This window comes from Kogia breviceps, chromosome 12 (assembly GCF_026419965.1).
Source record: "Kogia breviceps isolate mKogBre1 chromosome 12, mKogBre1 haplotype 1, whole genome shotgun sequence".
Classification (NCBI taxonomy): Eukaryota; Metazoa; Chordata; class Mammalia; order Artiodactyla; family Physeteridae; genus Kogia; species Kogia breviceps.
In genome coordinates this window covers 1,166,637-1,194,567 of record NC_081321.1, presented here as the reverse complement: position 1 = coordinate 1,194,567, position 27,931 = coordinate 1,166,637, and the positions used below count along the sequence as shown (strand labels likewise).

At 56.8% G+C, this 27,931-nt stretch overlaps 1 protein-coding gene and 1 long non-coding RNA gene across 14 annotated transcripts in view; one reads left to right on the top strand and one right to left on the bottom strand.

Annotated features, from left to right (window-relative positions):
* The window catches only part of CACNA1C (calcium voltage-gated channel subunit alpha1 C), a 521,192-nt gene that overhangs the window by 223,414 nt on the left and 269,847 nt on the right, over positions 1-27,931 (top strand). The window lies entirely within an intron of this gene.
* On the bottom strand, positions 134-3,903 carry LOC136792337 (uncharacterized). Its single transcript, XR_010835995.1, has 2 exons — positions 3,705-3,903; positions 134-3,118 (listed from the first exon to the last, which is right to left on the bottom strand). It is a non-coding gene; the product is annotated as an uncharacterized lncRNA (long non-coding RNA).

The window sequence follows — 27,931 nt, the reverse complement described above, 5'->3', positions numbered from 1 at the left end:
CGCAATAGTGAGAGGCCCGCGTACCACACACACACACACACACACACACACACACACACACACACACACACACACACACAAAAAGCATTATATCAGATCTAGGTGTGTAACTTTATGTAATTTAGAGCAAGAGTTGTACTCATTAAAAGTTTTATCGTAAGCAATTAGTCAATTTATGTTTTTTAAAAAAATTGAGAGACAAATCCTAAGTCACGGCAGTGTACGTTAACTTGCGGCTTTCTTGGGTGTTCTCACGGTCACACTCAGAGAGCCCTCCTCCTGCTGGCATCCCCAGATGGCACGCTGTGTCCAGGAGAGAGGGCATCCTCGGACGCACTGGGCCAGCAGCCTTACCTGCCCGGCGGGAAGCAGACGGCCTGCTCCTCCATGAGATCGCTGACCCCGCCACGCTGGCCACATGTGCCTGATGGGGCACTTGCCTGGCACAGTCTGAGGAAGTGGGTGTGGATGGCCCGGCCCCCAGAGGGCAGGACCTGCTTCTACCTGAGGCCACAGGCCGGTCCTGGAGTCAGGGCAGCTTAGCGGTCAAGAGTGTGGATACTCAGCTGGTGGTCGGTACCCCCAGGCCTGGGCGGAGCCCTTGCCCCCGTCCTCCGGCGGGAGGCTCTGCGCACGTGACCATCAGCTGGGCCCCCCAGCGACTTCCCCTGGCCTTTCTTGGAGTCCAAAAGCCATAACGTGGGCAGTGGGCACAGTGCTGCCGCCGGCTGCCGTGTTGGCACGGAGCTCAGAAGCCCTTCCGCTTCGCCGTCTAGTCAACACCTGCTGTGCTTTCACTCCGCACTCTGTGTCTCCCACCAAGGGGAGGAAGGCGCACAGGACAGTGACCCGCCGGGGTGAGGGCTCGGACCTGCAGTTGCAATGGCAACACCTGCCTCTCCAGCCCCCGTGGTGGGCGTGTGCAGACGGAGGTTGAGCCTGAGGGCCGGGGGCCGGGACTGAGAACCCCACCCGCGCCAGCGCCCATCCCAGCAGAGCAGCATCCGCGGTGCAGTCAGCGCGCGTCTGTCTGGTGGTGGAGGAGGCCCGGGGGCCTCACAGGACAGGTTCGGGTGGGGGTCTGAAGTGTGGGGCCAGTGGTAGGAAGCCAGAACGTTAGAGGGGGCGGGAAAGAGCGACAGCAAGTAGAAGATCGGGCACCCGGCAGATCTGGGAGGTGGCCTCTGGCCCTGCTTTTGTGGTGTCCTCGGGGCTCCCGCTGTAAGGGGGCTGCGTTCACTCAATAAAGATTGACTGAGAGCCCGTACGCGCCAGTTACCGCTGTCGCCGAACCAGTGTTACACTGACGGGCAAAACAGATGAACGGCCCTGCCCGCAAGGAGCTTATACTTTCTTGAGGGGAAGGAAAGAAAGGAAAAAGTAGTAAAATATGTAGTATTAGGTCCGGAGGGGGAATAAAGGCAGGGAAGGGGGCAGGGTGCTTCAGGAAGGGGGTTCAGCTTAAACAGAGGGGTCACTGACAAGATGGCATTTGAGCAGAGACCTGTAGGAGGTAAGGATGGGCGTCTGGGTGTTGGGGAAGGGCGCTCGGGGCAGGGGGCGCAGCAGGTGCAAAGGCCCCGAGGTGGGAGCGTGTGCGAGGCACCGGGCGGGCGGGCCGCGGCCTTCCAGACCAGGCCAGCGCGAACAAGGACATACCGCGGAGGGCCTCGCAGGTCATTGTGAGGGCCGAGGCTTGCCTCCAAGTGAAGCATGATGCTCATGAGACCTTCAGGCAAAAGAGGGACGTGCTCTGACGACTTTATAAAGGGTAGAAGGGTGGGCGCTGGGTGTAGAAGCGGGAGTCGGGAGGTCCCGTCAGGAGGAGGATGTCAGCAGCTCGGACCAGGGTGACCGCGGCGGAGGTGCGAGGCGTGGCTGGGTTGTCGGAACTCAGCAGAAGCCACGCACTGACGTGGTGGACGTCAGGTCTGGGGGACTGTAAGCAGCCAGGAGGCTGGAGGGAGCAGGGGCTGCATGCGCAGGAGAGCATGCGCAGGAGAGGGCTGCGAGTGGGCGGAGCCCCAGCCCAGTGGGCTTGGACGGTGCGGGTGGAGGCATCCAGGCGGAGACGTCGAGCTGGTGGAGGGGTCCAGGCTGGAGCAGGAGGGCAAAGGAGGAGAGAAACTCAGCGGCGGCTCTTGAGTCCTGCCGCTGGATCAAGACATTAAACCAGAGCGTATCTCAGGCCAGCCTCCAGCCCTGGGCTTCAACCCCGAGGGCAGCGGGCGTCCATGCCCCCCGCCTGCTGCTCCCTCTTGGGCAGCACCAAGGGAGGGCGGTGCTCAAAGCCCCCCCTCCCAACAGGGAGCGGACAGGAGGGTGAGGCCCCGCTGGGACTGGATGTCAGAGCCGGGGATCCGGTGTCTCCGAAGCCGGGGGCTGCCCCTGCGGGGTCCTGGGGGCCTTCTGGGGAGGGTCCAGGCTCTGATTTCCCCAGATCCGACCTCTGGCGCTGCTGCTTCCCCGGGTCTCGCTTCGGGTGACTGCGGTCACATCCAGGGAGATGGGATTGGCAGGTCAGAGCCCCTGCTCCGATGAGACCTGAGGCACGTCGGGACTGCCAGGGAGAGTGTCCTGTCCAGCCCTCTCTTCTTACAGAGGCGGGAGCCGAGCTCCAGGGGGTCACGTGAGCTGCCCAAGCGGGAAGTGGCCTCTGGGGCGAATCCCTTGACCCTCAGCACCGTGCCGAACAGAGCATCTTCCCAAACGCGCCGGCTTGGAGACCGCCGTGCGTGCTGGGTTCCTCCTGTTCCCGACCCCCCTGCACAGGGGCTTTCGCTGCCAGAGCGAGATCCAGAGCATGATCCACAGCCCGAGGTCCCCCAGCCCTGTTTGGCAACCTGGCTGAGACGTGGATTCCTCTGCAGCCAGTACATCCTCAAGAAATAACTCTCTTAAAATCGACGGTGCCTTTTTGGCTGTGCTCTGCGGCACCAGAGGTCCCCTGCCCTGTCGCCCGAGGCCATAGTCGACTCTTCTGGGCTCTGCAAATCCCCCTCTGGCGTTCCAGCTGTCGGAGCTGCCTTCTTCTTGACTCAGCCTCTGGGTTTCTCCTTAAAGATCAGCTCCAGGACGTCTGCCTGGTGAGCTGAGGTCATTCCTACCCTCAGGGGACCTGTGGGTTAAGCAACAGGGATTCTGGGACAGTGCGTTTGAGGATCCACATCCTTGCTGGCCTACCAGAGGCCCTTGGCCCCGCTGGAAGTGGGCCCTGGGAACTGCTCACGGTGGCCACCTGTCTCTCGAGGTGAGGTCCTCCGGCCCGCGCCCCGGCCAGCGGCTCAGAACTTGCAGGCGCCTTTCCGCTCCTGTCTCACGCGAGTACCCAGGCCTGGGGCTCTCTGAGCCCATGGGTGCTCGGTGTCCATCCCAGGAAAAGAGGGAAGCACCCCCTCTGTCTTGTGCTGTGTCCTCCACGGCTCCCCTGCTGCCCATCGGGGAGGTGGATGTCAGACAGGGCGGGGACTCCTGTGTCCCGTCTTGACAGGGACTCCAGCCTGTTTCTTCTGCGGTTGCTGCGTGGCAGCCCCCCACCCCCACCCCCAGCGACCATCTTCCCGCAGACGCCGGTGAGGCTGTGCTTCCACCAACAATCCTTTCTCTGCTCCAGCCTGCGGGGCAGCAGATGGGCCCGAGACGCGGAGGTGCCGGGGCACCCTCGGACCCTCCCTCGCGTCATCGCCTGACAGGTTCCCGCTCACCTGGGCCTCTGTCTCCTACGGACGGGGGTGCTGGACGGGCCTCTGGCTCGGGCGTTCTGCATTCCTCTGTGGTCCTCTTGTTCCCTGTGGATCTTTGGAGGATCCTGTGTTATTTATCTTGGCACCTCTGCTCCCCTCCACGCGGTGATGACATCAGAACACCCACGCTGTGGCTCCACCGCCTCATGAGACAAACGCCCCGTCCTTGGGCTCCGTGGACACAGAGGAGCCGTCCTCCAAGATTTCGGGGAACACAGGCTGCCGGGAGGGGTGAGCAGGCACGCGGATGGCCACGTGCGTGTCATCAGGCAAAGCACCTTCTCCCGGCCCCCAAGCCCTTGTTTTCCCCGAAGCTGCGTCGCTTTTTCCCTTCCTCTACCTCCAGAATTCTGCCTGAGCCTGCTGGCTTCTGAGGCTGTGCTGGGAACACTGACGTCGGGCGCGTGTGGCCTCGGTACCCGCGTGGGGCTCCAAGTTGGATGCCCGAGCACCTGGCCAGGCCCTGAAAGTAATGAGGCTGTGCCCTTGGGTTCAGGGGGGCCGGGGGCCGGAGACACCAGCTCTCCTGCTCCTTCTTGTGTCTCTCCCGTGCCTGGAGCTCACCCGAGAGATGGGCCGTGGGGCCCGAGGGGCTGGCGGGCTGGGGCTGGTGTGTTGTGTTTGAGCTGCTTCTCCCTTTATGGACCCGGGAGCCAGGAAAGCTTCCAAGAGAAGCCGGTGTGGTGCAAACAGCCCCGGCCTGCCGAGTGGGTGACCGTGGCCTCCGTCTCCCCGTGCACAGCCAAGGAGGTGACATAGGGGCCACTGGGGAGGCTGTGAGGGTCTAGTGAGGGTGGGAAGGCACGCAGGGAGTTCACGCTCAGTGTCACGTGTGTGGGCTGTGGACTCGGAGGGAAGCGCAAGGGCTCTGGGGCTGGCAGGCCTGGGTTTGAGTCCCGCACGACCTGAGCTCACGTGCTCAGCTGTTCTGGGTTTCTCTCACCTCACCTGTAAACTGAAGGATAATAAACTCCACTGCCTGATTTCTGACAACAGAACGAGAGCATCTGTCGTTTACTGAATGTTATCACGGGCTGGGACCCTCCTTTCCTTTCCTCCTAAAATCTCCGTCGCTGCGAGTTCGTGTGGATTTTTATGGGTTTGTGTGACGTCTCCCGAGAAGATAAGCGGGGTGGGGACAGGGCTCCGCCTGCCTGTGTACCACTGGGGTCCCTAAGCCAGCGCAGCACCCGGCGCCCAGCGGGTGCTCCAGAGATGCCTGTCCAGGAGGGGAGACTCTCCTTGAATCCCTACCACACACATCGGTCGGGTGCTCACGGTTCTTAGCCCCGTTGTAACCGTGAGGCCCGGAGAGGCTGAGCGATGTGCCCCGGGGTCACGCGGCGAGGAGCTGGGCGTCAGCCCTGTTTTCAGTGCCTGTTGGAACTTCCTTGGATGTTCAGGACTAGGGTGTGGGCAGGGCCGGGTGAGGAGGAGGCAACTGGGCCCCCACCGGATGCACCACCATCCGCCACCGCAAGAAAATAACGTGCCCTGTACCCCTCACGACAGCCCGCAAGAGAGGTAGTTTAACGCCCTTTTCACAGATGAGAAACTGAGGCTCTGAGAAAGGACCTGAGGGCTACCCGGTCCCGACTTGACGGAGCCCAAGAGAAGGAAGTGAATTTCCCACGTTCTTTCTTCATCTCCGAAGGGATCTGCCCCGAGGAGGGGCTGGTAGAGCCGAGCAGGCCGGCAGGGGAGGGCCAGGCTGAATTCCTTCCCTGCACAGCGGGAGGGGCCCCTGCGGAGGTTCTTGAGAAATCTTGACGCCTGGCCGGCCTCCAGCCTGTCTCTCCGACTGTTCTTTTGTTCCCGGAGCGCCCGCCAAACATCTGACTCCGCTCAGGATTGATTGCACGTAAAATGAAGAGTGGGGAAAACAGGGTTTTTTTCCCCCGTTGGTCTAAGACAGGTTTTTAGGGCTTTGATTCTCTCCCAGAATCACGCTGAACAGCCCGTGGCTTTTACAAGAGGTCACTTTGCTTTCATTCGACTTGGGACCTGACTTGCTCCAGAAACTTTGAATCAGGTGGTCCTGAAAGAGGGAGAGACCGTGGGGTGACCACTGGGTCCCTCTGAGGAGTGCCCGGCTCGCAGGGTCTGGCAGGAGCGGGCGGGGAGCCCGGGAGGCCAAGGTCACCGGCAGGATCCGCCAGGTCCCTGCTTGAGGCCGGAACGAAGAGCGTGGGGGGCCGAGGGGGCCCGGCTCTGCCATGTTTGTTGATCGACTGTCCAGGGCCGGGTCAGCTGCCTTTGTTCTGGAGGACTTCACGGATTAACTCCCAGGGCTTCAGACAATTGTTTCTTTTTAAGAAAGGGAGGTTTGGGGGTGACGGAAAGGAAGTGCTCCCGGCGGGCTGAGGGCTGTGTGTCAGCGGGGCGGGGGCCCAGATCTGCCGGTGGGAGGCCAGGGGCTCCCAGGAGGGATGATGGGGGCTCTGGTGCCCACGCTCTTGAGCGGGTCCCTGCAGGGCCTCCTCCAGTGCTGCGTCTGGAGCGGGGGGCGGGGGGGGGGCTTGGGCGCCTGGGGCGGGAGCACCTGGGCGTCAGGCTGGAGCCCAGGGAGCCCTCGCTGGCTGGAGGTTGCTAGGAGCTGGGGTGGGTTTCCCGGGGCGACGCGGCTAGAAACACCATCTGCCAAAAGGATGCGTGAGTCCCGGAAGAGGCGGGGGAGGAACGAGACGATCCTCCCTGTCCCAGTTAACCTTGGCTCTCTCACTCGGGCCAGCATTCCTTCCCGGAGTGGACGAGAAGGCGCCCTAAGCTCTGGGCGAGCTGGGCGTCCGGTAGGAGGAGGCCACCTCCTCGCAGGGCCCGGGGCTCCCCCCCTCTGCTCCCCCTGTCCCACCCTGGCCTTGTGGGGAGGGGGCGTCGTGGGCAGAGGGTTCAATACTTGTTCTTTGTCAAAACACTGACAGTTACAAGGAGCCTCGCGTCTGCCAGGAGGGCGATCTGTGAGCGGGGGGACTTGAACGTGTAGAGAGAGGATGGTCCTCGGAGGCCGGGAGGGAATATGGATCTGGAGCCAGGAGCAGGAACAGGGCTTAGCACTTGATTTATAGGCTGCCTGGAGGACTCAGAGCCCGCCTGAGGTCTGCTCTCCATGTGTGTGCTTCAGGAGATGGGCCCAGTTGGGTTGCAAAAGCTTCTACTCTTTTTTTTTTTTTTTTTTTTTTTTTGCGGTACGCGGGCCTCTCACTGTTGTGGCCTCTCCCGTTGCGGAGCACAGGCTCCGGACGCACAGGCTCAGCGGCCATGGCTCACGGGCTTAGTTGCTCCGCGGCATGTGGGATCTTCCCGGACCAGGGCACGAACCCGTGTCTCCTGCATTGGCAGGCGGATTCTCAACCACTGCGCCACCAGGGAAGCCCAGCTTCTACTCTTAATGGAGAATAAAGCCCATGACCAAGGTCAGGGGCAGAGGAATCAGGGGCCCTGGGTCCTGGATTCAGAGTCACACACAGCCCTGCAGACAGTGCAGACAGGCTGGCCTTTGGGAACTTGAGACGAGAGGAAGGAGGCTGCCTATTCAGGACAGCTTTGGACCCAACCTTCCCTGGAGGCGGGGCTCAACTCCTAGCCCCGAAGTGCTGCTCCGTCTGTGACCCTTCCTCAAGCATCCCCGCGGGAGGTGGAGCTCCACATGGGTGGCTCCGCCGAAAAGACCTCGTCGCAGGGCTTGTCTGCACAGGGATGAGGGGACGGCAAGGGTGTGGGGCGGCGCCTCTGGCCGGTGACAGAGGGGGCTGCTACCCCCCGGGTCCAAGGGAGGAAGTCACGTTGCAGCCGTGGGCCGGAAACTGGCTGTGCGGGGACGCGGCCACCCTCAGGGCCAGGGCCACGTCAGGTGGGCGTGGAAAGAAGGGCCGTGGCTTCTTCCCTTCCTCCCCGGCCAGACCAACCAGAAGCCGGGGAGCCACGTCCGCAGGCCTCAGTCCAGATGCAGAGTGGGAGGGGCCGGCAGGGAGCCGGAGCGTGTTCGTCACGTTGCCCAGTCGAGCCGGCTCTGGACGGCAGCCCTTCCCGAGCAGGGAGCTCATAGCGGTGACCCGCCCTCCGGCTATGCTGTCCCCAAGGCTAGCTGCCTGCCCGCCTAGCAAAACTGGTTGAGCAGACCGCAGTGGAACTCTGGGATGCGTTCCCCACCTCCCTTCTCTGAAGTGTCCGCTTTCTGAGGGCAGGGACGGGACAGCCCCGTGTGCCCCCACACTTTGTAGCACCCGCCGGCTCGGCACCGTCCGAACGCTTCGGGGCTGGCGAGACGGCCCGAGTCCTCCAGCGAGAGGGAGTGGGCAGGGCTGCCTCCACAAGGCCGCAAGCTCCCTACAAGCAACAACACACCGTCCCGGCTGGAGGACCAGCCCTGCAGCCCCGCAGGAGCCGGGGAGGCTGCCGTGTCCTGCCGGCCGAAGGCCAACCACGTCCACCCTCCTGAGGCTGTGAGGCCCACGTGGCACTGGTCAGGGGGTGGCGTGTGGGATCATTAGCACCTCTGCCGGGACCAGACGGTCATCCCTCCGGGCCAGGCCCTGGCTGGGTGAGGATGGCAGGGCAGGACGGGCTCCAGGCCCCTGGTGCCCAGGGCTGGTGGCCTGGGGACTGCTCTCTAGGGTGACAAGGACCCGTGGGGACACAGCATCTCACTGGACGCCATTCGTCCCTGGAGCCCTGGGGCCAGCGGGCTCTGTCACCCGCCACCTCGTGGGGTGGCCGGAAGGGCCCGGGCAGGTGGCGTGTGGAACCCACTTCACGCTTCCAGGGCCAGTTTGGGTGAAATGCAGATTTCCCTCTGCTCTTGTTGCTCTTTCCCAGTTGTATCCCGAATGGACAAAATGTCTGTGGATGGAAGTCCAAGGCTCAACCCTGGAGCCGGTATTTTCCCTGTTGGCACAAAACAGAAATGGAGGCCGCCCAGGCCTCGGGAGGGGCCCCAGAGAGACCCCCCCCCCCCCACGAGGCAGTGACGCTTCGGACCTCAAGCCAGGCCCTGAGTTCAGGGCTGCTGGTGCTGCCCTCTCTCTGGGTGCCGGTTACCTAACGTCACGGTTCCCTGGTGTCCTGATCTGCAAGATGGGGCCAGTGGCCGTGTCCACCCTGGGGACACTGGTAGGGGGACGGGGGGTTAGAGCACGTGCAGGGCACGGCCCAGCACCCAGAGGAGCAAGTGAGCGACCTCTTCGTTCTCTCGAGGCAGTTCTCTGGGCGGGGCCTCCTCCTGGGGCTCTAGGGCTCTGGGGTCCATGAGGCCACCGAGGGGCCAGCATCCCCTGGACATCTCTTTCCTCAAGAAACCTCCAGTGGGTCTGCCGGCCTGGGGCGCGGGCTGGTCCTCCCCACATCCGGCTGCCAGCCTGACCTGCTCCTTGCTGCGGACCCTTGGCCTCACTGGGGAAGTCTGCGGGCCCTCATACCTCACGCTTGCTTTTAGCTCCGGGTTGGCATCTGTGTTTGTAACAGTTTCTTAAGAACACGGAGGAAGGAGCCACAGAGATTTGCACAGTTGGATTTGTAGGGAGTATCCGCTCCAAGGGGTTGACTGCTCCTTTCTCCCAATACATTGTTATTATAACACATTCCAGATGCTGCGAGGTGGCAGGGCCGGGGCTGTGTGTCTCCTGCCTCTGACTCTGTCTTTTCCGGAAACAGAGGCGTGACCAACGTGATGAAGTGTTTATCTGTTGTACTGGGCCCAGGACCTGAATCAAATAAGTCCACATCTAGGAGAAGTCGATTTACAGGCAAATAAGACTCTGACACTGGCCCGTAGAAAGAAACTGTATTATGTAGACACTGGTCCTGTCTCGTTGGAAGCAGAGTGTCTCAACGGTACCTTGGCTTGTCAACACGAAGCTTAATTGCTAAGGGTTATTTACCCAGATGACTTTTTGATCGTCTCCAGTCTAAGCATCCGTAGCCCAGAGTGAGGAGCCAGGAGCCCAGGATGACCTTAAGGGAAGACACAGAAGTGGCAGGGAAGGCGCTGGGCCCCGAAGGCTGCTCTGTCCGCAGCCGGGCAGCTCCTCTGGGGCTGGGGCAGGACCGGTGGGCAGCTGGGACCCCGGGCACACGCTGGCTCCTTCAGACCTGGGGAGAGGGTCTTGCTCTTTTCCGGGAGTCAAATCGAAGTGAAACCGGAAGAAGAACGTAGGCTTGTTGGAGTCGCTCGGCAGAGGAAGCCCAGGCCGACAGAGGGCTGTGCGTGGAGCTCCCCGAGACGCCCGCGGGCAAGGGAGGCACTTGCAAACCCGACGGCACCGGGGGTGCACCTGCCGAGGAGGGCGAGGACGCCTTCCTGGCTGAGCTCAGGAGGCGACGGCCAAGGTGGACATGGATGAGAGTCCCGGGGAGGGCCTGGGTCGTGGGGGCAGCCAGCCTGCCACGGCTCAGTCGTGTGACCTCGGGCAGCTTGGTGGCAATCACGGTCCCCACCTCAGGGGGTGGCTGTAAGAGTTGCAGGAGCTCAGGCGTGTTACACGCTCAGGACAGACCCTGGTGCCTACAGAGTGCCCACAGGTTTTAGTAACAGTAACAAGCGTCCTCATTATATGTTGTTGTTGTTGTTCGGGGCTACTCAGAGGACATCCCACCTTCCAAGGTGACCCCAGCGCCTCCCATTTGCTTCGCTGCCTCGGATGGTTTCGCAGCACCAGATGCTCTTGTCCTGGGGCCTGCGGACCCCACAAGCGCCGCTCCCCAGCCCTGGGAGGGTACGAAGCTGGTGAGCTCTGTGTAGAGCCACCTTTGGCTGCGGTGGGTGAGGTTCAGGGTGGGGGGGGGGCTCGGTGGAACGCCCCCCGCCCTCCGTGAGCTCGTCTGAGTCCCAGCAGGAGCTGGGCGGGTTCTGAGTGGCGCGGGGACGAGAGGTCCCCACGGGGCCCCCAGGACCCGATTCTTCATGGCAGTAACTGGCAGGGGGCAGGAGGCAGGGGCTGGTGGGGGCGGGGACACACCGGCTGGAACGGGCTCCGCCCCGCCAGAGATGCCCTGGACGCTCCTTTTGGACGGGCCCGAAGGGTGGCTGGGCTTTCAGACCGAAGGGGGGGTCCGGGTGGGGCAGAGGTAGGCGGATGGCAAGGAGACTTCCTCCCTGGGCGCCGGGGCCTGGACACCCCGAGTAGGCGGGCTCCGTCCTCGACCCTGGTCAGCACTGCTGATGGACTCCCAGCGCGAGGGACGCGGGTTTACAGGGGGCATCTGGCAGCAGGAGGTGCCTCGGCCCTGGACTGGGGGTGACCCGGGCCAGTCTTGGGGCTCGACTGGCGAGGAGGAGGAGGAGGGCACTCCCAGGCCTCCTCCTGTCGGCCCCGTTTCTAACCTGGACCCCCGCCCCGCCGCTGCCGTGTCAGAAGTGCCGAGGAGCCCGGGCATCCGCCCGGTTCTCACACTCCTCCGCAGTTTTAAGAGCAACAGCCCGTTTGCATCAGTTGTTCAGCTGCGAAGTAGCTACCGATTCTTCCGAGCTGTGAGCGTTCCCTTCAGGTGACAGCGGAGGCTCTGGAAGAGGCAGCGTGACCTTTGCCTCATGGAGAGGGGCCCCGAGACACTCCAGCCACCAGCAGCCTGCCGCATCCTCGCTGAGTTGGGGTCAGAGGGTCACAGAGCAGTTTGTGACGGCTCGGTCCAGACTTGAGAAAGCTGTCAGAGCAACAAGGATGAACACGGCGACCCTTGCCAGGGGTGGGTGTCTCACACGCGCTATTTCTTTTCTTTTTTTTTTTTTTTTTGAAGTTTAGTTGATTTACAATATTATATTAGTTTCAGGTGTATAACGTAGTGGTTCAATATTTTTATAGATTGTACTCCATTTGAAGTCATTACAAAATAATGGACATAATTCCCTGTCTCGTACAATATATCCTCGTAGCTTATCTATTTTATACACAGTAGTTTATATCTCTTAATCCCCTATCCCTATCTTGCCCCTCCCCCTTCCCTCTCCCCTTTGGTAACCACAAGTTTATTCTCTATATCTGTGAGTCTGTTTCTGTTTTGTTTTATTCCTTTATTAGTTTTATTTTTTAGATTCCACAGGTAAGTGATAACATACAGTATTTGTCTTTCTCTGACTGACTTATTTCATTTAGCATAATGCCCTCCGAGTCCATCCATGTTGCTGCAAATTTCATTCTTTTTTATGGCTGAGTAATATTCCTTTTTATATATCCATTCTTCTGCTGATGGACAGGTTGCTTCCATATCTTGGCTGCTGTAAATAATGCTGCAGTGAACATTGGGGTGCATGTATCTTTTTAACTTATTGGGATTTTTTTCAGATATATGCCCAGGAGTGAGATTGCTGGGTCGTATGGTAGCTCTATTTGTAGTTTTTTAAGGAACCTCCATACTGTTCTCCATAGTGGCTGTACCAATTTCCATTCCCACCAGCAGTGCGGGAGGGTCCCCTTTTCTCCACACCGTCTCCAGCATTTGTTATTTGTAGACTTTTTGATGACGCCCGTTCTGACCGGCGTGAGGTGATACCTCTTTGTGGTTTTGATCCGCATTTCCCTAGTGATTAGTGATTATGTGCATGATTTCTCATTCTCACAACTGCGTAAGGTAGGCATTCGTTAAGTCCCCTTTTCAAACGGGGAGGGCGAGGCCGTGGAGCTCCAGTATGTTTCCCGGGCCACCTAACTAGGAGCTGGTGGAGCTGGAGGTCAAGCCAGGGCTGATGCCCACGGCACAGAGCACCAGCGGGGCAGGAGGCCGTGGGTTTGCTCTGAGGGAGCAGGGGCTGGGGGGGGGAGTCCAGAGCTGGCTGGCGCGAGGGCTGCTGGCTGGGCTGGGACACGCTCCCTCGGCCCCCAGCCCCAGGCACGGGACTGATGTCTCTGTCGGAAGACGTGCATTCCGGCCCCAGCGTGTGGTGCCTTCAGCCCGCACGGGCCCCTTGACAGGGAGTGACAGCTGTGATTCAGCTCCTGCACCAGTGGCAGCAGAAACGTGGTGAAACAAGGGGGAAAAGACTGTAATTACCTCAACACATTGCCACGTTTCTCTGCTGTCAGAATGGTTTTGTTTTCTGATTTATTTTGATCTGCTCGAAAATTAGTTGCTGCAGTGCCTTTGGTGTATAATCACGGTCCCGCTAGCTAGCAGTCGGCAGCGGCGGCGTAGGCCCAGCAAAGGTGACTTTCCTCTCCTTTTCCCAGTTTGTGTCCATTTCTGTGTGTCGGGGCAGAGAGGGAGCGGATAGCTGTGCGTCTGTATGTCTCTCCGTCCCCTGGCTTCTCACCGGCACCCCGAGAGGAGGGCGTCTTGCAGGCGGCCCCCTCCCAGAAGGTTCACGCCTGCACAGTTGCCCCTGGATCATCTGCCGCCGGATCCACCCAGCCTCCCACCCTCTCCTCCAGCCCACGGGCGGCTCCCCGTCTGTCCCAGCCCAGCCCGAAGCCGCCGTGGGCCCAGATCCACCCTTGACCTGCCACCTCCATCTGCTTTCAGGCGCCTGGGCCCGCTCCCGGAGCTTTTGTCCATGGAACCCGGAGAACTGGGCCTGCCACCCCTCTTTCCCCGGACCCAGTGCACGCTGAGCGTGGGAAGCTGGCCGTCTTGGTGCAGCTGCACAGCGGCCTTTCTCTCAGGTCAGGCCGGTAGAAGAAGGGAGCCGCCACGTTGCCATGGAAGCGTAGGTGGAGGAGAGGGGCCAGGCAGCCGCCCTGTAGACAGTGAGGTGCTTGGTGCCTTGCTGGACGGGCGCTCATCGGCAGGCCCTGTCGGGAGAGGGCTGCCGTAGCAAACATTCCAGAAACAAGCGTTTTAGAGCCCGAAGGAATCTCTGAGGCCCTTGGGGCCAGGGAGTTCATTACTCAGAGGAGGAAGCGGAGGCCTCGGGGTGGGGCAGGGGTCTGCTCCGTGCTCGGCTGGTTGGCAGCAGTTGTGAGACAGCAGCCCAGATCTCCGTGGCGTTCTGTCCAGTAGGGGGCTGGCCGGTTTCAGGATCGAAGTAGACGCCGCCCGGGCGCTGGGGTTTGGGTCACGTGCCCTTTCCTCCCTCGGGTTCTGCCTTCTGGAGCACGATGGGGATTAGCAAACGTTTATGGCCAAAGAACCCTTTCTTCTAAGAAACCCCTCCCCGGGACAGAAAAGGGCAGGGGGGCTTTAGGTTCGGTGGTCCGAGGAGGAATGGATGGGTGGCCCAGAGTTTACCTGTTCGGCTTCCCCAGTTCTCCAAGGAGGCCCTCAGACGTCTCTCCAGCACCGTTAGGGCCCCAGGGGATATACTGAGAAAGCCGTTAAGATCCCTGTTACCAGACCAATGAATTGATGGAGACACTCGCAGCCCTGCACCCGCGCGTGGGCGTGTCTGTCAGAGTGATGGAAAGCAGAGACCCGGACGGGGGAAGAACGGGCTTCCCAACGGGACAGTTTCCATTGGGAGAGACGCTCAGAGAGAGAAGGAGACGTTTGCGCCGTGGGAAGGGCAAGTTCAGCCGGCGAGACCAGAGGACGTCTGCTATATACGCTCTGGTTGCCCAGTGACCTCGCCCGGAGAAGACGCCCCCTGCGCCTCTCCCTCAGCCTGGATGCTTGTCCGCATGTCGCAGGGCTGCCATTTCCTGGAAGAATGTGGTAGCATTAAGCTGTCCTGTCAGAGGCCATCATGCCCTCGGCTGATGCTGAGACTGACGTTCGAGTAGCACTTGAGGCCGGCTGGTTCTCCCAACACCCCGTGAGACGCTGTTACTATTATTATTTCTCCCGTTTCACAGATGTGCCCGGGGGCACGGATGCCTGGCGGTCAAGGCCCTCAGCAAGGCCCGAGCTCACTCCCCACCCAGCCCAGCCCGGGGAGGGGGTGGGGGTGGATTCCAGGAACTCTGTCCCGGTTGCTGGTGTTGTCCACGCAGGGCTCAGAACTGCACCCCATTTTGAATTCTAGGGGAACAGACCAATGGGCGGAGTCACCAGAAGCCAGATGTCTCTTCTCCCGGTTTTATATCCACCATTAATTGTTAAAGATGTTTTCGTTTACTGAGGTATAATTTTCATACGGTAAAATTCTCCTGTTTTAGGCCTACACTTCCATGAATTTTTAAAAATGGATTTGTCGAAGTATAGCTTGCATACAGCAGACCACATAGTTCAAGCGTGTACTTTGGAAAGTTTTGACCAGTGTGTAGACCCATGAGACCATCACCAAAGTCAAGAGGGTCAGCAGAGCTGTCACCACAGAAGGTCCCTCACGCCCCTGGGTGATGCCTCCAGCTCTGCCCTCGCCACCTCCCCCTCTCTTTCTGTCACTGTGGATTTGCACTTCCCATAGTTTGATATAAATGGAATCTTGCGGTGTATGAACTTTGTGGCTGACTGCTTTCGTTCAGGTTATGACCATCCTGAGGTTCATGGGTGTCGTTGGACGTACTGACAGTTCCTTCTCTTTCTTGCTGAGGAGGTGCCATCTTACGAATAGAGCGGAGTTTGTTCCCCTGTGGGTGGGCATCTGGGTTGTTTCCAGTTCTGGACTCTTTAAGTAAAATGTCACTATGAAAGTTTGTGTACTGGTCTTCTGTTTGGGCACAAGCTTTCTTTTCTCCTGGGTGAATACCTAGCAATAGAGAGATCTCAGCAGGAGGTAAACGCATGTTTAACTTTTGAAGAAGTAGCCGAGCTGGTCTCCCAAGTGGCTGTTCCAGACTGGTGGTTGCCAAGGGGGAGGAGGCTGAGGGAGGGATGGAGTGGGAGGTGGAGGTGAGCAGATGTAAGTTTTTATATAGAGAACGGATCAACAACAGGGTCCTAGTGTAGAGCACAGGGAACTATATTCAATCTCCTGTGATAAACCATCATGGAAAAGAATATGAGAAAAGAATGTAGGTATATGTATAACTGAATCACTTTGCTGTACAGCAGAAATTAACACAACATTGTAAATCACCTCTACTTCAATAAAGAAAAGGTGGCTGTTCAGTTTTACACCCCATCAGCAGCGTTTGAGGGTCTCAGTCCCTTCACCCCACCACCAATGCCGGTGTGCTCGATGGGGGTCATTTTATCTCCCTTGATAGGTACGCAGTGGTATCTCCTTGCATTTCCAACTTGCATTTTCCCAACAGCTAATGACATCGCGCACCTTTCGTGTGCTCACCTGCCAGACTTGTATCTTCTTTGGTGAAGTGTCCATTCATAACTTTTGCCCATATTACGATTGAGTTGTTTTCCTAATGCTGCATTTTGAGAAATCTTTGTATATTCCAGGTACTAGTTCTTGAGTAGATATGTGCTTTGCAGCTGTTTTATCTCAGTCTTTGACTTGTCTCCTCTCTCTGATCTTTGTCAGAAACCAGTTTCCATCTGTGTGTGGACCTGTTTCTGGCTCCTCTATTCTGTTTTATGGACCCGTTTGTCTTTACACCAAGAGCACACTGTTTTGATTACTATAGCTTTACGATGAGTCTTGAAATCAAGTATGTTAGTTACCCAAAGGGTAACTTTGTTCTTCTTTTATCAAAGTTGTTTGGATTATTCTAGGTCATTTGCATTTCCATATGAATTTTAGAATCAGCTTGCCAATTTCTAAAAAAAAAAAAAAAAAGTATTTCTGCTTCATGTATTTTGAAGCTCTATTAAGGGTGCATAAACATTATGACTGTTACGTGCCCTGGAAGAACTGACCCCCTTGTTGTTATGAAAAAACCTTCTTTCTCCCTGGTGAATTTTTTGCTCTGAGCTCTGAGTTGCCTGATATTAATATAGCTTCTCTGATTTTCTTTTGATTCATGTTAGTATTGTATAGCTTTTTTCATTCTTTGACTTTTAACCCATTTGTGTCTTTGTATTTGAAACAGATTTCCTGTAAAAGCAGCATGTAGTTGGATCGTGCTCTTTTATCCAGTCTGATGGTCTCTGAGTTCTAATTGGGGTGTTCAGATCATTTTTATTTAAGATGATCATTGACATATGACAGTAGATTTAAGTTCAACATCTTGCTGTTGTTTTCTGTTAGTCCCATATGTTCTTTGTTTCCTTGTCCTTCTTTTCTGCCTTCTTCTGGAAAAACAATACTCATATACTTTATTTTATTCCATTTAATCTGTTTTGTTGGCTTTCAAGTTAAAATTCTTTGTTTTGTCATTTTAATGGTTGCTTTAGGGTTCATCGTACACGTTCTTAATTCCTCCCAGTCTACCTTCAAGTGTTATTTTATGACTTGACATGTAGTATAGGAACCTTATAATAGTCTGCTTACATTTCTTCCTTCATGGCCTTAATGCTATTGCTGTCATTTGTTGTAAACATATACATTGTTTATAACGTTTGCTCATAATACATTGTTATTATCTTTGTTTAAGTAGTCTTTTAAAGGAAAACCACATATACATTTCTGGTGCTCTTAATTCTTTATGTAGATCCACATTTCCATCTCGTATCATTTTCCTTCTGCTTTAAGGACTTCCTTTAACAGTTCTTGTAGCGAAGGTATCCTGGTAATGAAATCTTTTGACTTTCCTATGTCTGAAGAAAGTCTCTCTTTTTCACCTTTTTTTTTTTTTTGCGGCACACGGGCCTCTCACTGTTGTGGCCTCTCCCGTTGCGGAGCACAGGCTCTGGACGCGCAGGCTCAGTGGCCGTGGCTCACGGGCGCAGCCGCCCCGTGGCACGTGGGATATTCCCAGACCGGGGCACGAACCTGCATCCCCTGCATTGGCAGGCGGACTCCCAACCACTGCGCCACCAGGGAAGCCCTCACCTTTATTTTTGAGAGATATTTTGACTTAGTATAGAATTCTAGTTTGATGTTCTTTCAGTAATTTTTGAGCTGTCCTTCCACTGTCCTCTTGCTTACATTGTTTCCCACAAGAAATCTGCTGTCAACCTTGCCTCTGTTTCTCCACATAAACATGTCTATGCTTCAGCAGCTTTTAATGTTTTCTCTTTATCACTGGTTTTGAGAAATTTGATTATGATGTGCCTTGGTGTGTAAATATTTTAAATATATTTCTTTTTTTTTTTTTTTTTTTTTTTTTGCGGTACGTGGGCCTCTCACTGCTGTGGCCTCTCCCCCTGCGGAGCACAGGCTCTGGACGCGCCGGCCCAGCGGCCACGGCCCACGGGCCCAGCCGCTCCGCACCATGCGGGATCCTCCCAGACCGGGGCACGAACCCGCGTCCCCTGCACCGGCAGGCGGACCTCCAACCACTGCGCCACCAGGGAAGCCCTAAATATATTTCTTATGCTTGATATTCATTGAACTTCTTGAATCTGTGAGTTTATATTTTCAAAATTAAATTTGGTGAAGTTTTGACTGTTAATTCTATAAATTTCTTTTCAGTATCTCCCACTTCCCTATTCCTGTGGGAATTCTAACTATACATATATTAAATTACTTGAAGTTTTCACACAGCTCACTAACGCTCTTTTCTTTTTCTTTTGTTTTTTAATCTGTCTTTCATTTCGGATAGTTTCTATTATTATATCTTCAAAGTTTACTAATTTTTTTTTGCCTTGCATAATCTGATGTTAATCCTAGCCAATGTATTTTTTTTATCTCAGACATTGTAGTTTTCATCTCTACAAGGACCTTTTGGGTCTTTTAAATATTTTTCATGTCTCTGCTTAAATTTTGACCATATGGAATACAGTTATGACTACAGATTTAATATCCTTGTCTGCTAATTCTAACATCTGTGTGATTCTGGGTCAATTTAGATTGATTTTTATCCTCACTGTGAGGTGCATTTTCCTGCTCTGTTGCACTGGATGCCAGACATTGCAAATGTTACCTTGAATAATTCTGAAGTCTTTTAAATTCAGTTAATTCAAGATAGTTTTATAAATATTCTCGAACTTTATTTGGGACTCAGTTAAGCTACTTGGAAGCAGTTTGATCCCTTTTTGTCTTGCTTTTAAACTTTGTTAGGCAGAATCAGCATTCAGTGTAGGGATAAATACTCCCCAGGACTGAGGCAAGACCCCTTGGTCCTCTGCCCTGTGAGTCACAAGTTTTTAAAGTCTGGTTCATAGGCATCATCCCCAGCTCTGTGTGTGTCCCGGGTACTGTTTAATCCTCTTGGAGGGGTCTGTGGCAGAAGGACCCTCAGGTGATCCCCTGCCTCCGCTTGTTCAGGCCTTTGTGTAGCCCCCTCCCCTTGCGTGTGAGTAGGACCTGTGACTTGTTTCTAACCAACGAACTATGACAAAGTAATGGAGGTCTTTTCTGTGACCAGGTTATGTTATACGAAAGGTGATGGGATGTCACTTGCATGATCAGGTTACATTATGTAAGACTCCACTTTAGCTACCTGGAGCTGGAAGGCCTCCCAGGGGCCTGGGGAAGCAAGTGGCTGTGCTGGAGGGTCTGTGTGCCAGGCAGCCTCTCGAGCCCAGGCTCTCTGCAGCCATGCGGAACAGATCCTGCCTTCCGTCAGATAGGGCTTGGAACAGATGCTTCTCCAGATTACGTTGCACCGAAGCCAACACCTCGAGTGCAGCCTGTGAGAGTGGACGGAGGGCCCAGCCGTGTCGTGCCTAGACTCCTGACCCACAGACACCGCGGGGTGATAAGTGTGGAGTGTTTTAACCATTAAGGTTGTGGTGATTTGTTTCCCGGCTCTTCTCTCGGCCCCAGGTGGCTCCCTCACCCACATGCGTCCGTCACCCGAGGAGACCCTCCGCAGGGCAGCTCTTTCCTGTCCAGTGCTCCGTCCTCGAGCTCCACCTGCCTTGGTCTCCTCAGACTCTCAACTCCGTCTCTTCAGTCGCTTGCCAGACCCCACCCAGGTCCCCTGTCTATGTCGTGGCCTGAAAACTCTTAACAAGGCAGCAGGTGAGCAGTCACAGGGTCCACCTGGTGGGTTTTCCGTGTCTCGGGGATTGTCCTTTGCTGCTTGATGTCCAGCGTCTTGAAAATGGTTGTTTCAGCCGTTTTTTCTATTTCGGTTTTGGTTTTGGTTGTTAATGGCAGGAGGGTAAGTCTGGTCCCTGTTATCCCATCTTGGCCAGAAGCAGAAGTCTTCAGTTCTATGAATCTTGTCATATTTCTGTAATCATATGACCACTATTGCAACCAAGATAGAAAGCATTTCCCTCGTCGCCCAAAGCATCCTCTGCCTCTTTATAGTTAACTCTCCCCCTCCCCCACAGCACCTGGCAACCACTGATCTGGTTTCCATTCCTATAGCTTTGCTTTTCCCAGAATATCATATAAATGGATCATTCAGTACATAGACTTTTGAGTGGGGCTTCTTTCAACTTTGCGTGATGCTTTCCCAAGTCTTCAGTGTTACTGCCTGAACCTGCTTCTCATTCCTTCTTATTACCAAGAAGCATCCCATGGTACGGAAGACTCACAGTCCTCTCAGTGATTTGGGAGTTATCAGTCTAAAGCGCTGCAGATATCCGGGAGAAGGTCAAAGTCTAGATCTCTCTGCTCTCCTTCCTCTTCCCTCCTCACCTTCTTGCCCACCCACGCTCCTCCCCACCCGCCCTCCTGCCTTCCCTTAGAGGAACCTCGGTGCATCTACCTAATCGCCTGATAACGATGGTTATTTGAAAACCAACCCAGAGCTTTCCAGTCCGTGTTCTGCAGGCTGAGACATTGCCCTCTGTCCCTGAAGCCAGACTCCTGGTGGAGATTCTGGGGGAGGAAATCCAAGGGTGACATTTCTGGAGTTGGTGGACTTGGCTCGACATCACTCTTTGGAGGCTGCACTGGGACGCATCCAGTTTCTCCCACGTCCTCCTCCTTTCCTGTCCCCGAGGGAAGGACAGTCCTCTGAGCCCAAAGGTGCCAGCTGACCTGATGCATCCCTGGTGTGTGGAACTTAGTGCTTGGACTGCCCCCCACGAGGAAAGCCTGGGACGCCTGTCTGAGGAAGCAGGAGGGGGGACTGGCAGCTCCGCAGAAGCTGAGAGCCAAAGGAACACCTGGGGAAGCTCGGGCCACCCTGAAGGCCCTGGGGCGGTGACTCCAAGGGGAGGTCACGTGACCACCTCTTCCACATGGCTGCACACAGGAGCTCAGGAGGACGAGGAGCAGGTGTGCTGTGCACCTGTGTGCAGTGTCAGAGCTGGGCGAGCCCGCGGAGTGAGCTGTCAGGAGCGGGGGTCACCCACTTCCTGCCAGACCCACGGGGGAAGCAGCGGGACAGGCGGGTCTCGGGGGAGATTCAGCACTCGGCCTTGGCCAGCTGCTTGTAGACCCTTTGTGTGCTCAGGCCTTAGAGCACATGTTAATTAGGGATGTTTTCAGCTTGAAGTTAACAGGACACTCGGGAAGCCTGGAGTAGCCTGAGGGCTGGTCCGGAAGCTCAAGGTGGCCCTGAGGACCCAGGCTCTCCATCGCTTCCCGTGTCCTCACTCCAGCCTGTTTGTACTCAGCTCCACCTCTCATTTTCGCCGCTGGTTGATGCAGACCCAGGCATCACACCTGAGTTCAGGGCAGGGGGTTGAGGGAGGCGTGGTGCCCCCAACACTCTCTGTCCCTTTTAACAGGAAACAGAGGCTTTCCCAGGGCACCCCCCACCCCTGCCGAGATAACACCTCTTGAACTGAATATGCATAAGTATCACCCAGGGATTTTGTTAAAACAGATTTAGACGCTGTAGATCTGCGGTGGACCCTGAACTTCTACACTTGGACCGAGCTCCCAGGGTGTGTCAGTGCTTCTGGAAGGTGCATGTTGAATGCAAGGGACCTGGCTACTTTTCCTTCATCTCTTTGCCGGGATTCAGTCGGCTGGTTAGAGCTGGCTGCAAGGCAGGCTGACGAGATAGCTGCTATTCTCAGCCTTCCCAGTGGACGGGGACAGAAGAGAAGGCAGACAGAGAGAGTGGGGGTTGCAGACCACCAGCTCGGGCTCGACTGAAAATGCAGGCGTGGACTCTGATGTCACAAGGCGGACTTGGGACCAATGGGAGCTTTCCTCTCCACGAGGGGCCGGTGGACCTGCTTCACTGGATCCACAGCCACCCCCAGGGACGGTCAGCGCGTGCGCTGGGCTGAGCGTGGTCACTGGGGCCGGAACTCTGCACCAAGCCCAGTGCCCAGCACATGGCAGCCAGCCAACGGTGTCTGCTGACCTGGCATGTCCCCAGCACACCCTCTTATTACACTGCTGCCTCACGTGGGTGCAGCGTGCCCAGCTGAACAAGCGGAACTTTGTTAAAATGCAGATTCTGTTCCAGTACATCCAGGATGAGGATCCAGGGTGCTGCTTTTTATTTTTTTTTTCCGAATCCTCTTCCTTTTTTAGAGAAAAAATATTTAAAGGTTGATTTACAGTATTATGTCAGTTCCAGGTGTACAGCTTCAGATTCTTTTCCATTATAGGTTATTACAAAATAATGGGTATACTTTCCTGTGCTATACAATAAGACCCTGTTGGTTATCTATTTCATATATAGGAGTGTGTATCTGTTCACCCCAATCTCCTAATTTATCCCTCCCCCCTTTCCCCTTTGGTAATCATAAATTTGTTTTCTATTGCTGTGAGTCTATTTCTGTGCTGTAAATAAGTTCATTTTAGCATTTTTTTAGATTCCACATATAAGTGATATCATGTGGTATTTGTCTTTCTCTTTCTGACTTACTTCACTTAGTAAGTCTGTAGGTCCATCCATGTTGCTGCAAATGGCGTCATTTCATTCTTTTTTATGGCTGAGTAATATTCTACTGTATATGTGTACCACATCTTCTTTATCTATTCATCTGTCGATGGACATTTAGGTTGCTTCCATGTCTTGGCTATTGTAAATAGTGCTGCAGTGAACATTGGGGTGCATGTGTCTTTTCGAATTAGAGTTCTCTCAGGGTATATGCCCAGTAGTGGGATTGCTGGATCATATGGTAGCTCTATTTTTAGTTATCTAAGGAACCTCCATACCGTTCTGCATAGTGGATGTACCGATTTACATTCCCACCAATGGTGTAGGAGGGTTCCCTTTCCTCCACACAGGGTGCTGCTTTTTAAACAAGCTTCCAGGGGATCCCACTTTGAATAGAAAGGGCCCAGGACACGCAAAGTCAAGGCCTTCTTCCTGACTCACCAGGGCGAGCAGCTGTGTGTGAGGATGTGGGCAGATCTTGGTTACTGACCTGTTGGGGCGGGAGGCCGGGCGGGTCCCCTGTGTCTCCAGGGCCGGGGACCTGGAGGCCTGCAGACCTCACCCCTTCCTTCCCCGGGCCCTGCCTGCTGAAAACAAAAGCGAGCAGGTACCCAAGTGAGAGCAGAGACGAGCCAAGCTAATCTTTCAACAGCTCCTAACTCGCTTGGCTCCAGCCGTGAAGCAGGAATGTGGCGCCGTCCTAGCCTGGCCTTCGGGGGTGCGAGGACCCTTGGGCAGCTGCGCAAGGCCTTGGGCTCAGATGCTTGAGCCTCCCGGGCAGGGATTCAGGAGGGAGGGGGGGGAGCAAGAAGCCTGTATTGGGGGGTGTGGGGGAGGTGAGAGCTGAGTTCTCCAGAACTGGGCTCTGGAATTTTTTTTTTTTTAAGTAGCGGGAACTGATTTACTGGAATTTCTTCTGAATTAAAAGCCAAACAAAAAGTTTCTGCGGTTTCAGTTACACAAGAGGCCACTGCCAAGACGGAATGAATAAGAGCTGACGAGGGGAGAGGCTGGGGCGGGGGGCCGGGGCCCCGTAGAGCCGCTCTCCCCTCTCCCCGTCGGGCTCGCTGCCCGCTCTGGGCTGCAGGCTTTTAGGAGAGGAACTGCCTGGACGGGTCTCCCTCCCAGGATCAGAAAGGAAAAGATGGGAGGGATCTGGGCGAGTGCCGTGTCCGCTGCGAGCTGCGTCCACATGTGAGCGATTACTGTGTGATGTTCGTGTCTGATTTACGGTAACTCGGCCTCACTCCCCAGGGGTCCTTGCTTTGCTTGGAGCCCGACCCATGGCAGTTGGACCAGATGGCCGTCCTGGCCCCGAGCTACGAGGCTCTCGGTCAGCCTTCCCCAACAGGCGGCTGCAGCCACCGCCCGCTGCCCTGAGGGCAGGGGTAATGCACTTCCACTGGTGACCCCCAAACTTCACTTCTCTTGGTGCCCCCGGCCCCCTCCCCGCCACCTTCCTGGCAGCTACAGGGCGGCCAGGCCCCACGGGTCCCCTTGCTTCCCTCCACCTCCCTGCAGGTACAGGGGCCTGGATGGGACGGGCCTGCCGGATGCTCCTTCCCGGGGGGAGGGGCGGGGGCCACCACGGGCTAGAGCCGCATGTCTCCCAGACCATGTCCCCGCTCTCGAAACTTGCCGCTTCCCTAGCAGGAACTCCCCCTCCTTGGGTCATGTGGGTCGTGAGGGCTCGGGAGGGCAGACCGAACTCACAGCTCTGGACTCTGCACCCTGTGTCATCAGGGCACGCCCTCACAGGGGGCCCTGGGGCAGTGTTCACGCCACGGAGATGGGCAGATATTGCAGACGGTCCCGGAGGGCGCGGGGTCGGAGCCGCTCGTGATGGTGTGGCTGCGGTGGGGAGCCCGTGGCGTGGAGGGGACCCCCTCCTTCCTGTGCTGGCCCCGCTGAGCAGCTCTGGGAACCCGGAGCCTGCTCTCTGGGACCGTCTCTGGGTTCCTCCTTACCCCTAGGGGCCGCCCCGGTTCTTTCGGGAAGAGCTGGCATCATTCCAAGCTGACGTGTAGACCGTTGTTCCCTCTGAGCTCCGGCCCCTCTGCCCCCAGCCCCCCAAACCCCGTCTCTACCCGATGGTTCCCTGCTCCCCGTTGCCAACCTGCCGCCAACTCAGAGACGGTGGCTGCCTGCCGGGGGCCATTCTGGGGGCACGGAGGGGTGTCTTATTAGGGGTAAAAGTCAAAGGTCCAAGGAAAACCTCACCGCTGGTGGAGTTCCGTCAGTTTCCACGGGAGGTGGGCAAGCGCTTTAAAAATGCACAGCTTTTCAGACTTGGAAGTATTTGGAGTTACTGCCTTTTAGGGTCGGAGGTCGGCCTCACAGGGTGACAGGCGAGGAGGCGGAGGCCCAGAGAGGTTTCCCGGGGCCGAGCTCTAAGGAGTTAAGGTAGGGCGTCCTGGGCCTTTTGCCCTTTGCTCACCGGGCTCGCGTGAGCCGCGGGATTTTGCTGGAGGCATTAGAATGGACGCAGTGACCACGCCCGAATCCTCATGCCTTGCGTCCGGCCGCTTCTGTCCTGTCCTTTTTCTTTGCAGAGGCCTTTGAACCTAGTCTTTCCGTTTAGAGCTAATGTCAAAACTCCCTTAGAAACAGGTTCGGCTGTTTACATGAGACGGGGTTCGGGAACCTGAACTTGACCCTCGGAGGGTCACCTTTAACAAAGGAACGTGGGGAAATGTCCCAGAGGCCAGAGTTCCTCGAATGCAATTCTTCTGGGGAGGAGCTGACAGATCTCAGGGCCAGCGTCTGCAGGACACATGCCCGCGGAGCAGCTGTTGGCCCGGGGGTGGGGTGGGGGGAATACACAGTGGGGAGGGGGCCTGCGACCCGGGACCAGCTGCTCTGCTGTACCCCAGCCTCAGGGCTCCTCTGGCCGGGGAAGACCGGGCTTAGGAGGTCCCTCCAGCAGCCCGTGTTGACGGACGTGGGTGATGTGCCGGCCGTTGGCCCCTGCCCTGGACGGCAGGAGGCAAGTGGAGAGGAGAGGAGAGCGCCTCATGTAACGGAGGCGTTCGCTTGGGCTCTTACAGATGGCTGTCCTCTCGGGAGAGGGAGAGGGGGTCGCGGTATCATTCTCACAAGTCTGTTGTTTTTCTTACTGAGTGACACTCATCACAGGATAGCGGAATTCGTCACTTTTCCAAAAGAGTGTGTCTCAGGTGCTACCTGACCTTGGCTCTTTCTGCCCGCTTCGGGTGCCAGGCTGAGAGCCTGCCCTTGTGTCCTGCGTGCCGTGTCCTTGGCGGGACTGAGCCTCCCTGGCCTGGTCTCCCCGGGACCCCTCCCCGCCCCGCTCTCGGGTGTCCACACTGTGAGTGGCCCCGGGGCCCGGCGGATTCTGTGGGGCAGCCTCGTGGGCCGGGCGGCCGCTCCAGCAGCCAGTGCGCGTGTGTGACCCGAGGAGGACGACGTGAACAGCAGGGCAACACGTGTGGGAGATGAACTTTAAAAGTCTGTCCTCGGGCTCAGCCTGCCTGTGAGGATGCTGCCCGGCCCGGCCGGTGGAGGGGCTTGCTTCGTGCAGAGCGGACGGAGGGGAAGCACGGGGTCTCATTGACGTCGGAGGCCTTGGATCAGTTGTGCACCAAAGGCAGCCCCGGGGGCAGACATGCGGTGGAGAGCAGAGCTGGGGCAGCCAAGGCCTCCTCTCAGGCATCGCGATGGGGGTGCAGGGGCTGCAGGGGTGGGACGCGGGCTCTCGGGCGGAGAACGGAGCTGTGGGGAGGACAGCCTGAGGCCCGCTGGCCCGCCGGGCACCCCACTTGCTGGAGCCCGGGAGGGGTGGGCCAGAGGAGGGGAGCCACCATCTCCAGGCGGCAAAGGCCCCCTTCGAACTCTTTCCTGTAGAAATCTCTAGAAAAGGGATGGAGAAGAGGCTCAGAGTCCGTGAAACGTGTGCTCGCCGCCCGGGTCCTGGTAGGTTCAGGACTCAGCTCTGTAACGAGCAGGAAGCGTTCGCTCACGTCCGCCGTGCACTGGTGCGGGGCGTCCTCGGGGGGAGAGACATGGCCCGGCCCCTGAGGTCGCCGTGCCATTGGAGGACACGGACAGAAGCAGGCCGCCATTGTACACGTAGGGGCCAGGCATGCAGTGCAAACGAGGGACGCCCAGATGTGCAGTGACTTTTCCGGGTCCTAGGTGATCAAACCCAGGTATTCTATTGCATTTATTTTTTTGCTTACAAAAGATCCGCCTCCCTGCTTTGCCGTTTACATGCTCCGCACTCACCTAGCTGAATTACTCTCCTGAGAAGAGGGGGTTTGTGTCACAAAGACTCCAAATATTTGCATTTGAAGGGTCACCTGGTCCAAGCCTCCCACCTTTTTCTTTTTTTGGCCACGCTGCACGGCATGTAGGGTCTTAGTTCCCCAACAAGGGAGCAGACCTGCGCCCCTTGCATTGGAAGCGTGGAGTCTTAACCACCGGACCGCCAGGAAGGTCCCCAAGCCTCCCACTTTAAACAGGAAGACGCTGGAGCCAGAGAAGTTAAGGAAATGGTCCAAAGCGGTGCAGCTAGTCAGCGATGAAGCTCAGGGGGCCAGCTGCTTTCCTGACTGCCAGCTCGGTACTACTTTGATCTACCTCATCGTGTCACCTTTGCAGACATGCAGCCGAGGCAGGCGACGTTCTTGGGCGCTGGTGGCCGGCTGCTCTCACTCTGAAGGAGTAATGTTTTAGCTGGCACAGCAGAGCTGCAGTCTGCAGGTGGGTAAGTGGGAGCGGCTGGAGAACCAGCGTCGGAAGTGGGCCTTCTGGCCGGCACCTGGCTCCTCGGCAGATGTCCTGGTGGTAGGGGGGTGGGGCACGCGGAGGCAGATGAGGCCGGGACACGGCCTTTTGGGGTCCCCGGCTCACTAGGGCGGCAGGTGCATGTTTCCGGAGGGGGTGGTGCCGGAGACGTGCACCTGCCGCCTGCAGGGTGGCAGCCCTGTGAGTGACGTGCTCGAGGATGGGTGTAAGAAAGAGAAGAAAGTGCTATAGTCAGAGGCAGAGGAGATGCTTTCTTTGGGGGAGAGAAATGATCTGTGTCAAGGAGCTTCTTGACCCAACCTTGAACACCTGGCAAGGTGACCGGAGAGCAGGGGGGACTTGGTTCATTGTACCATCCATGACGAGTGACCGGAGGGACTCGGCCTGGGCTTTATTAGGGGAGTACGCTTGGGGCCACTCGGCCCAGGGCCCCTCCTGCCGGGCCAGGGCTGTTCTCGCTGGTGTTGTGGAGAATGAGGACGAAGGCTGTGCGTAGCCCGGGCGCCCCTTCGTCTGGAGGAGGTCGGCTGTGCGAGGGAAAGGGGTGATCGTCCAGGACTGAAGTACCCGGCGTTGTGGGCACTGCTTCCAGGATACTTGGGCTGCAGGGGGCCTCCTGGGCCGCTCCAGTGTCTGATCTCGTGCTTGGCTTTCTCGGATGGGTTGTCTGTGTCCGCCAGTCTATGGGGGAGAAATGGTGGGGGTTTACAGCGTGGATTTTGGGTTCTGTAGCCTGGATTTAAATCCTCGGTTCTATCAACTGCCAACCATGCGGGCAGGTCACTAAACCTTGCTGAGTCCTGGATCCTTTATCATATGAGGGGACAACTCATACATCTTAGGCTTGTTGCAAGGACTAATTGTATCTAA